This window comes from Bos mutus, chromosome 5 (genome assembly GCF_027580195.1).
Source record: "Bos mutus isolate GX-2022 chromosome 5, NWIPB_WYAK_1.1, whole genome shotgun sequence".
NCBI classification, from domain to species: domain Eukaryota; kingdom Metazoa; phylum Chordata; class Mammalia; order Artiodactyla; family Bovidae; genus Bos; species Bos mutus.
In genome coordinates, this window is record NC_091621.1 from 72,494,641 (window position 1) to 72,507,103 (window position 12,463).

Genomic DNA, 12,463 nt, shown 5'->3' on the forward strand with positions numbered 1-12,463 from the left:
TCTTTACCATGGAGTGTAAAGGAGTCACATAAAAGATAAGTGTAGAGAGTAAATTGCAAAGGTACTATGTTCTGGTCTTCTGAATTCTATAATTTTCCCTTAAATTTACACTAAGCGTTTGAAAGGGTGAATATTTCTAGGCATCTACCTATTCATTTTCTTACGTATTTTAGTCATTTTATTTTAATATGATAAAATCATAACTTGGTAACTAAAATCCATGGAAATCAAAACCACCAGAATGTCCTTTCTATATTCTCAATGTAATTGCACAAAAATTTTAAGTGGGAGAACATACCAAGAACCACAAGAAAAACTTCCGTTTCCTTGTCAGTCTTCTAGACTTCTGACAATTCCCAATTATAACATGGTTATAAAACAGGCCATATTTCTACTCTGACTAGAGACCATAGGGATTGCATCCACTGCACAGTTTAATTTGTCTCAAGAGGAATTTGTTAAAAAACAATGACAAACATTCAATGTAAATTTGGTTTTCATTACTTGAATACATTTCCCAGATACAGTTTATTGCTGTTAGTTACCTCACTTAAATTTCGATGGGTAAATCCCAGTATTTCTAATGGATTTACACCTCGCACTTCAGTTATTGAATTGTATGGCTATTTTCCATAGTAATTTTCTTTAAGTTTCTCAGATGCACAGTGACTGCTCATGTCTTTTTTGATATCAATAGAACCAGCACAAAGTAGACTCTGTAGACCAACGGATAGTATTTAACAGACATTCAAAATTTTGCAGTAATTCTCTTTGAAGTACCCTCAACACCCTCATTATAATTTGATATGCTTATAGCCCTCCTTTCCCATATTGTGTGAGATATAGAAGGAAAATCTACTTCGGAGCCCCAGTTTTGTAGTGAAAAGTGTGAAAGTGAAAGTTATTCAGTCTTGGCCTACTCTTTGTAAACCCATTGACTATACAGTCCATGGAATTCTCCATGCCAGAATACTGGAGTGTATAGCCTCTCCCTTCTCCAAGGGATCTTCCTAACCCAGGAATTGAACTGGGGTCTACTGCATTGCAGGTGGATTCTTTACTAACTGAGCTATCAGGGATGCCAATGCAATGTTTCTACTGGCCTTGCATCCTCCTCTCTCTGTCATACTTACAGGTAGGTACATGGAGGTGGCTGGGGGAAGTTCTAAATCGTGTGTGTGTGTGTGTGAGTGTGTGTGTTTGAGTGTGTGTGTGTGCGTGCTAATTGCTTAGTTATGTCTGACTCTGTGACCCCATGAACTGTAGCTTGCCAGGCTCCTCTGTCCATGGAATTCTCCAAGCAAGAATACAGACAGGCTCTATCTTCTGTCCAAGAATTCTCCAAGCAATTCTCCAATCTGAGGGATTGAACCTGGGTCTCGTGCACTTCAGGCAGATTTCTTCAGGCAGATCTGAGCCACCACGCAAGTCCTCCTAACTTTTTAGTAACCCAACTATTATTGACTCATTTGCTGTCTTCTTTAGAATTTAAAGAGCCTCCTTCCTTCACCTTTGGTCTATTCTGAAACGGATAAACAAGCAAAGCAATTTCCACTCCATGCATGTCAGATGTTTAAAACAAATAAATACTTGCAATGAATACGTTATCAATTTTATCACATGATTTAAAAAATGCTTTTATACCTTAAGAGAATACAGTGATAAATGTGATATCAGGTTTTATCATTTTGATGATCTGTCGAGACTGATTTGTAAAGATTTCTGGTATTTAAAATAAGTTTGAACCTTGAAAGTGACGTCACGTAGTCTTAACACAAGGGAATGCTGCTGGGCACGTCTCCAAGAAGCAGGCATATACTGAGAGCATCTCATTGGTATTCACAACTTTCTGTTACTTAAACTAAAGTTCTGAACACATTTTTTCCTTCTATATATTATACAATAGAGCATTATTTGAGATGCTGTTTTCGAGTCTCTCACATTCTTCCAAACCAACCTTTAGTACTGATATATCTCTTGTGATGTGTGTGGAAATTAGTCTTTTAAAGTGTGAACTATGGGAGGAGCTGCTTTGAAACTCAAGCATTAAAATGGTACACAAGTTTGGGAAAGAGATTTCTGCTTTTCTGGGAATTCAGCTTTCTTCTGGAATCCAGGAGAATTGGTGCTTCAGAATATCCAGAAACTACTTCAGGCATAAGCATGGGGTTTTGCATAGTTAGATAATAAATAGTAACAGCAAATTCTTCTCTAAGTGGTTTTGCTGAGTGTTTTTTTTTTTTAATGTAATATTGGGAAGTATTTATCGTTCTGAATAAAAATTTTTAAGAAATTGTTGTTACCTGTGTATCTTGAACACTAAGGTGTTTTAATATGCAGTCAAAACAATAGAAGAGATCAGATGCTGTGTGATGATGGGCAGCTGTTGAATTGGTCTGTGTTTGTGTGTGTGAGTGCACGTGCAGGTCCACATGCACCCACACACATTGAAGCATTTGTTATGTGTGCAGAGACAACTAAGGGTCAGCTTTGGCAGGGAGAGTTTCTGCTATTGAACAGGTTGTGCCTGTGACCCTTTGGTCAGTCTCCTGTAGTGAATGTCCTCTTATCTATGGTTATCACAGTGTCCCATGTATAATCATTCTCACTTCTCACCAGGAGAGAACATACATTCATGTTTTTCAGGCACAGAATACCAATATAATTGCTCAGCTTCTACTTGGACAGTGATATTTAATATCTGTGTTTAAAATGTCTAGGTATATTCCTTTCTAGGTATATCCCTATTCAGTCTAGAATGTACTAATATACCTTCTAGATTCAGACCATCAGTGTCCTGAAATTAGGACCTGATTATTTATGGGAATAGAATAGGAATTTGATCAAAGCAGTATACTGTACATTCAATACAGAGGAAAGCAGGAAAATTTGGGACAAAAAAACCCATAATTTAAAAACTAGATAGTGACAAAAAAATTTGAATAACAGTATCATCACTTCATGGGAAATAGGGAAACAGTGGAAACAGTGTCAGACTTTATTTTTGGGGGGTCCAAAATCACTGCAGATGGTGGTTGCAGCCATGAAACTAAAAGATGCTTACTTCTTGGAAGGACCAACCTAGATAGCGTATTAAAAAGCAGAGACATTACTTTGCCAACAATGGTCCATCTAGTCAAGGCTATGGTTTTTCCAATAGTCATGTATGGATGTGAGAGTTGGACTATGAAGAAAGCTGAACGCCGAAGAATTGATGCTTTTGAACTGTGGTTTTGGAGAAGACTCTTGAGAGTCCCTTGGACTGCAAGGAGATCCAACCAGTCCATTCTAAAGGAGATCAGTCCTGGGTGTTCATTAGAAGGACTGATGCTAAAGCTGAAACTCCAATACTTTGGCCACCTCATGCAAAGAGTTGACTCATTGGAAAAGACCCTGATGCTGGGAGGGATTTGGGGCAGGAGGAGAAGGGGACGACAGAAGATGAGATGGCTGGATGGCATCACCGACTCAATGGACATGAGTTTGAGTAAACTCCGGGGGTTGGTGATGAACACGGAGGCCTGGTGTGCTGCGATTCATGGGGTCACAAAGAGTTGGACACTATTGAGCGACTGAACTGAACTGAATCATACTTTCATCATTGCCCTAGGTGACATGTAATATATGTTTCTTTAAATCTTCATTTGTATGAAAGCCCAAAAGATGAGTGGATAATGCCATATAAACAAGCTAGTTTTGTATAAAAAGTCAGAATCCTTCACTGGATTTACAAGTTAAATACTTAGAGTTTTTAAGGGTACAACACTCGTCAGTATTTATTATTGTGTTCAGTTGCTGAGTCCTGTCTGACTCTTTGTGACCCCATGGACTGCAGCATGCCATGCTTCCCTGTCCTTCACCATCTCTTGGATGATTATTTAATACCTCATTATTAGGGTGTATCAGAGGTGAGTAAGTATGGGAGGGTACTCCACTTAAGCTCTTGAATGACAGCATCCTATATTTAGCACTAAAATATATTAATTTTTTTTCATTTTTATTTTTTAGCATTTTCCACTGGAGAAATATTTTCTTTCATCAAAAAATGTGAAACACACTAACCTTAATCCTGTTACCATGGTAGTCAGGAAAAATCGAGTAGTTCCCAGGAGGTACTCAGTAATTTTGTTGATTGAATATTGTTGATTGAACACAGGATATATACTTTAATGATCCTACTACACATTTCTCTTTTTAATTTTTTTTTTATTTAATTTTGCCTGTGCTGAATCCTTGTTGCTGCATGGGCAATTCTGTAGTTGTGGCAAGCAGGTCTTAATCTCCAGTTGTGCATGGGTTTCTCATTGCAGTGACCTCTCTTGTGGCAGACCACGGGCTCCAGGGCATGTGGGCTTCAGAATTTGTGGCGTGTGGGCTCAGTAGTTGTGGCTCCATAACCATAGTTGTGGTGTCAGGCTTAGCTGCTCTACAGAAAGTGGGATCTTCCTGAAACAGGGATGGAACCAGTGTCTCCTTTGTTGGCAAGTAAACTCTTCACCACAGAGTCACTAGGAAAGCCCCATACTTTTCTTTTGCTTGCACATATATAAAAACATAGAAGACGTCCATGTGTTTCTTGGTTGTGATCCTGTAAGTACTTTATGCCACTTGTCTAACAGTATTCCTCATTGTTAGGCTTTGAAAGGCTTCCTTCACTTCCTTGTTCCTCAAGGTGTAGATAACTGGATTCAGAGCAGCTGTGTGCATGAGTGCAGTTGCTGTGTCTGTTTCTGGAGTGTGTGCAGCCTTTGGTAGGAGGTAGGTGAACAAGGAAAGCCATAAAGAGAGAAACAACCAGGATATGAGAAGAGCAAGTGGAGAAAGCCTTGCTTCTGCCAGTGGCTGAAAGGATTCTCAAGACTGTCACCATAATGCGCACTTAGGAGCACAGAATGAGGAGACGGGCTAAGAATAAAAAGCACAGAGACAGCAGACATCACAATCACATTGTGGGAGATATCAACATGAGCCAGTTTTAGTACAGGCATGATGTCACAAAAAAAGTCCCTCTGCACCCACTTCACATTTGTAGCAATTTCCTCTCTAGCAGAGTTACAATCTGTGCTCTTCATTGTGTTCTTAACCATGTACTTGATTGGTTGAATCCATGGATGCAAATGCTGCGGCAGACACGGAGGTAAGACTGTAAGGTGTACAAGGATTTTTGACTGCTGACAGAGAGGAGGCAATGGTCATTCTCTCTCATATTGTTCGAGAGTCAATTGTATATGGTTGTATGTAGGATATTTGAAAGTCAAAAGTTCTCTTTTTTAAGTTAAACTTTTAATTTTTTATTGTAGTATAGCCAGTTAGCAATGCTGTGACAGTTTCAGGTAGAAAGCAAAGGGACTCAAATCATACATATACATGTATCCATTCTCCTTCTATATCCCCTCCCATCCAGGCTGCCACATAACATTGAGCACAATTCGCTGTGCTATACTAGGTCCTTATTGGTTATCCATTTTAAATATAGCAGTGTGTACCTGTCTATCCCCAACTCCCTAACTATCCCTTCGCCTGTCCTCATCCACAACTATGAGTTCATTCTCTGAGTCTGTTTCTGCTTTATAAATAAGTTTGTTTGTAACACATCTTCTTAGATTCTGCGTATAAGGAATGTCATATGATGTTTCTGCTTCTTGGTCTGACTTACTTCACTCAGTATGACAATCCTCTAGGTCCATTCAAAATCCTTTCTTAATGCTTCTTTACATCTGATTTTGACCCAAATAATTTGGTAAAAGGTCACAACATTTGGCGATATAGTGACCATATGAGAATGAGCCCTACCAGCAATACAAAATATGGACTTTAAGTCTCACGATGATTTCTTGTATCCTTCTTTAACCCCTTAGAAAATGAGCTTGTGAGTGGTCTTGAAAACAAAAGACTTGGGATGAAAGAGTAAATCATGGAAAACAGTATTTCCTAAGGAGAAAAAGGATTATTTAAGGAAGAAGTGACTAAGTGTGCCAAATATTTGTGAAAAGTTGAGAAAAAATAGCTTTGAGTTATCTATTAATTTTCAGCTACACAGTGGCCATTGGAAACTTCAGAAAAAAGTTTTTGAGAGAGAGATAAGAGGGAAAACCAGATTCAAGTTATATATGGATAGAGAGAAGTTGAGACATGAAAAAAACAAGAAACAACATGTTGGAAACATTTGGCCATGAAAGGGAGGAGAAACACAGGGTGATTTATATCTAGAGAAAATAAAAGATAAGACAAGATTATTTATAATTGTTGTTTGATATGTCTTCAAGATGGAGAATTAGAAGTCTACTTAATAGCTGTTGTGAAGGAGTTGTACTAAATAAAGTAGCTCCCCATCTCCCCTGCACACACATTTTGAAAATAGAATAATGTAACCTTAATTTTAGGGTTATTAATTTACCTAGTTTCAATATTATTGTTGTTAGAGAACAGGGAGGCCTGTGGAATAGAGGGAAGGGACGGTTGATCTGTGTGACTGGCACATTTTTTAAGCTTGCCATCTAATACGATTGTGGTTGTGTCATCCATTACTAATTGCAATAGTAACTTCAGAGATCACCAAACAGGTCACCATAAGAAACTTAATAATGAAAAAGTCTGAGATATTGTGAAAATAACCAAAATATGACAGAGACACAACTTGAGGAAATGATGTTGGAAAAAATGATGCTGATAGACTTGTTCAGAGCACAATTGCCCCAAATCTTTAATTTCTAAAAATCCAGTATCTGCAAAGTGGCTATACAAGCACACCTAAAATTAGGTGTGGATCTAGTATATGGTATCCTAGATCCTCAGAATTTACTCATCTTTTAACTGAAAGTTTATATCCTTTGACTAGCATCTCTTCATTCCTACCACCCATATCCTGCCTCTGGAAATTATTTCTGTTTCTATAAATTTGGCTTTTTTAGATTCCACATATAAGTGATATCATATCTTGTTTGTACCTTGTTAAAGGCTCTGAGCCAAACTTTGCAGATAAACTTCCTGAATTCCAGAACCAACCACAGAAATTGTAAGATAATGAATATATATTGCTGTTTTAAGTATTGAGGTATGCAGTTGCATGTTGTTGTTGTTCAGTTGCTCACTCGTGTTCAACTCTTTAGAACCCCATGAACTGCAGCACGCCAGGCTTCCCTGTCCTTCAACATCTCCTGGAGATTGCTCAAACTCATGACCATTGAGTCGGTGATGCCATCTAACCATTTCATCCTCTGTTGTCCCCTTTTCCTCCTGCCTTCAATCTTTCCCAGCATCAGGGCCTTTTCTAATGAGTCTGCTCTTTCCATCAGGTGGCCAAAGTTTTGGAGCTTCAGCTTCAGCATCAGCCCTTCCAATGAATAAATATTCAGGACTGATTTCCTTTAGGATTGAGTAGTTTGATCTCTTTGCAGTCCAAGGGACTCTCAAGAGTCTTCTCCAACACACAGTACAAAAGAATCAATTCTTTCGTGCTCAGCCTTCTTTATGGTCCAACTCTCACATCCATACCTGACTACTGGAAAAACCATAGCTATGACTATACAGACTTTTTTTTTTTGGTCAAAGTAATGTCTCTACTTTTTAATATGCTGTCTAGGTTGGTCATAGCTTTTCTTCTAAGGAGAAAGCCTCTGAATTTCATGTCTGCAGTCACCATCTGCACTGATTTTTGGATCCCAAGAAAATGAAATCTGTCATTCTTTCCACTGTTTCCCCATTTTTTTGCCATGGACTGAATGCCATGATCTTAGGTTTTTGAATGTTGAGTTTTAAGCCCTCTTTTCCACTTTCCTCATTTACCTTCATCAAGAGACTCTTTAGTTTCTTTTCACTTTTTGCCATAAGGGTGGTGTCATCTGTATATCTGAGGTTATTGATATTTCTCCCTATAATCTTGATTCCAGCTTGTGCTTCATCTAGCCTGGCATGATGTACTCAGATGTACTCTGCATATAAGTTAAATAAGCAAGGTGACATGACACTATACAGACTTGAGGTACTCCTTTCTCAATTTGGAACCAGCCCATCCCATGTCTGATTCTAACTGTTGCTTTTTGACCTGCATACAGATTTCTCAGGAGGCAGGTAAGGTGTGGTCAGGTATTCCCATCTCTTTAAGAATTTTACACAGTTTGTTGTGATCCACACAGTCAAAGGCTTTAGCGTAGTCAAAGCAGAAGTAGATGTTTTTCTGGAATTCTCTTGCTTTTTCTATGATTCAGTGGATGTTGGCAATTTCATCTCTGGTTCCTCTTCCTTTTCCAAATCCAGCTTGAACATCTGGAAGTTCTTGGTTCACATACTGTTGAAGCCTAGCTTGGAGAATTTTGAGCATTGCTTTGCTAGCAAATGAGTGCAACTGTGTGATAGTTGAACATTCTTTGGCATTGCCTTTCTTTGGGTTTGGAATGAAAACTGACCTTTCCAGTCCTGTGGCCACTGCTGAGTTTTCCAGATACTGAGCGCAGCACTTTAACAGCATCATCTTTTAGGATTTGAAATAGCTTAGCTGGAATTCCATCACCTTCACTAGATATGTTCACAGTGGTGCTTCCTAAGGCCCACTTGATTTCACATTCCTGAAGGTCTGGCGCTAGGTGATTGATCACATCATCACAGTTATATGGGCCTTTAAGATCTTTTTTGGATAGATCTTCTGGAGAAAGGAATGTCAAACCACTTTAGCTTTCTTGCCTTGAGAATCCCGTGAACAGTATGAAAAGTGGTTACATGAATTTCATCACATTTTATCAAAGGAGAATTATAAACAGTATAATCTTTCTGAGATGGAAATCTGTGTTTGTCTTACCTTTCAAACCTACTGTGCCTGCCACTTAGTAGGCAAACCAAGAAATCTATAGGAAAAGAATCACTGATTTGTTTCCAGGCAAATCCCAAATTATAACTTCATGAAGAATTTTCAGCTAAAATAATTAAAATGAACTACCCACAAGATGGCAGTGATATGTAACCAGTGAATGCATTGTATAATGATTTTAGGAATTATTAATAAGGAACTGAATTACTCTAGAGTGGCAGTTAAGAACACCTACACATGGAGCTGTATTTTATCTGAATTTCTGTTTCTTGGAAAGGTGATATTAATTAGGAACAGAGAAGTAAAAAGTAACCTCATTGAAGTTTGTATCATCTTTGCATGAGGGGGTTTTCATAGTCATCCTGTTGATATCTAAGAAAACTTTTGTTTAAAAATTTTGAAAACAAAACAAAAGCTGTTATGAAACAAACATTAGTCAGTAATGCACCATTTTTATTTGATTTTTCTTTCCAGTGTTACAAATGTATCTTTCATATGGTCTATAGTTAGTTGTTTGGTACAGCTATGAATTAAAATAGGTTAAATATATTTTATAACTTTTCCTTTGATGTTGTTATAGCTTTATTTTACTTATTTTAAAGGTAGGTGTTTCCAATTGAAGATTTCAGAAAAAAGGATTTTAGGCTATTATAGCATTGTTATTTAGTTTTTGGAAAATAATGATTGATTAAGAATTTTAATCCTTATGTAGGATTAAATCCAAAAACACAAAGCTTCCCTTTTACTTTTCAAGAAGAAAGTAAACTTGGAAGTGGTAAATTTTCCTGTCTAGCTGTTTGTTATGTCTCTTGCTCATGCGTAAAATTTAAACTCCGGGGGCTTTTTCAAGGCTTTTTTACTCCTGCACATTTTGTTAAAATTTTGGGGAATCATTTTTCCTGTTCTAATTTGTGACTATTTTACCCTCATATCTATTATGAGTTGGTTCTACAACAAATATAATAAAATACAGCTTTGTTAGCTCATTGAAAAACACTTCAAATAATAATGTTATGTCTCTGCCCACTAAACTGAAATAGGTTTTGAAATTGCAAAGAGAATACATTCTAAGGATTAAAAAAGAAAGAAAGAAAGATTTATCACTTTATGACAATAACCGTGTTAGTTATTATAAGATATTGCTTTCATGAAACAGTATATGAATCTTGGAACTATTTACAGTTTTCTCATGGTTAAACAAAGCAGTAGCAAACTATTTGATGTATAAAACAACAATAAACACATACCAATAATCATTTTAACTTGCACAGTTTAATTGCTTAAAAAGATTATTAGTAAAAATATATATTTAAAAATAAAGTTTTAAAAATGAATTAAAAATAAAATTTTAAATCATTTACATTTCAAGGATGGGATACAAATATATTCTATCATTTTGTGGCCAAAATCTATCCCACAAAAAATTCTACAGGGAAAGCTAAAATCTATGTTCCTCACATAGTCTTAGTGTATTAATAATTGTAATCCCAAGGGATTGACCAGTGTGCCCTACAGACCCACCAGAAATAGCTATTATTAAGAAATACATGTTGAATGGCAGCCATTATGACTTAAAACATAAACAATTTCTTGAAAATTCGATATTCTCCCCTATGTGGTAAAATGGTTGTTTAATTTGCAGCAGTCCCTTCTAATATCCCAAGGATCATTTTCCCCAAGGCCAGTCACACTTAAATACTATTACAGGAGTATATCAACCATTTGGTGCCAATGCAAAGTAGGTTAACCTGTCAAAGTTATTTGCTTAATTCTGAAAATTTGAGATGTGACAGATTTCAAGATCAGTTTACAGTTCTCACAAGATATTACTTATCTTAAAAAATGATTAAACTTCTAATTAAGAAATATGTAGTTTTATTTGGTAAGATATATCCAGATATTTCTGTATGATTTATTTTGTTCCTCAGTGCCCCCCCCAATAAAACTACTTTTATCTGTGCATCTATATACAACAAAATCATCTTAAGAAAAATAAACCTATAAGCTTATTTATACATGAAAAAAGGAATAGCTTGATGCTTTATTGAGTAAAACAAAAAAACAATAGAGTGTTCTTTTTTTCTGTCTAGAAAACTACAGAATGCTGAGGAAGAGAATATTAAGAAAACAATGGTTGTCTATTTAAGAAATGCTATGTATCATAACCATGCAATGTATTTTCAATTCAGGTATGAGGGTTATTTGTTCTCCGATTTTTACTAATTTGTATTTTAGGTTCTTAGAAGTGCTGTTCCAGTTAAAGAAGCTGATTGATTTGTAATGATTTTTATAAGAAAACATGTATTTATGAGAAAGCTGGCAGATTTTCCAGAAAATTTTGAAGCTGGCGTGATTAATAGCAAGTGAAAAACTCTTTGGTCTCAAAACATAGTCCAAAAATTAGTGGACTTAAGTAAATGTCATTACATTTTTAGAATTCCATGCAATAAAGTAAAACATTCTCTAGAGCTATGTAGCAATCCTGCTCACTTATCTACAGTTTACAAGTTTTTAAAAAAGGCATCACTATAAATTTGTGGTAGTTACTGCAGCATCACTGCCAATGAATCTTTTGATTTTTAGAAGATATATGCAATGTAAACAGTATTTTTTTTTTTAGGATATATAAAGAGGGGAGGGAATATTTGGAGGTATATTTTGTTACAGTAAAAATCTCTAGTTCTCCAAAACTATTGAATTTAAATATGCCTACACAAGGTAGAATATGTATATCATTGATTAACAAATAAAGAAACTGATAATCTTTTTGGCTTGCCTTATTCCTATCTCACAGTGGAGACCGTGGATGTTACATTATAGATAATGTATTATAATATCTAGTCCTTGGTCACTCCAGGACTAGATATGAAACCTGTTGTTGTTTTCTGCCACTTCAGTATTAGAAATCTGAGAGGGAATAGTGGTTGAGGTATTTTAGAGATACACTAAAAATTGCTGGACCATTATAAAATCTTGATACCTTATTCAATTCTCATAATTATTTTCCTCAGACAAATGATGGAGTATATTTAGAGTCACAGTGAATTTAGAATTGTTTAAAAATGCTGGTGAACATGATAAGGCATCTGAAACTATTTATGCTGCTGTTGCTTTATAGTTTCTCAGTCCTGTCTGACTCTTTGCGACCACATGGACTGTAGCCCACCTGGCTCTGCTGTCCATGGGATTTCCCAGGCAAGATTACTAGAGTAGGTTGTCATTTCCTTCTCCAGGTGATCTTCCTGATCCAGGGATCGAACTCACATCTCCAGCTTTGGCAGGTGGATTCTTTACCCGTGAGACACTTGGGAAGCCTCCGAAGCTATTTATAAGTTTTTCTAAATATACCAGGAATAATGTAGTTGTTATTGTTACTGTTGATGTGAATGGTATTGGAGCAGAATTTGCAATAGTGGTGAAAGATAGTGGTCACATTCACTGTTGTGTCTCTTAACCTGTTATTCTGGAGTACCATCAGTATGGGCAGCCTGGGATGACCGGTTCCTTTCCTTATATTGTAGAGGATATTGGTTTGAGAACTTGTGGTAAGCAAAATAGTGAGATATTACCAAAGTATATATATCACTGGAGTAGAATTAAAACAGAATTCTTCAAAAGGTCTGTGCATTTTCAACTCCTTACTTTCAGAGAAATCTGTAT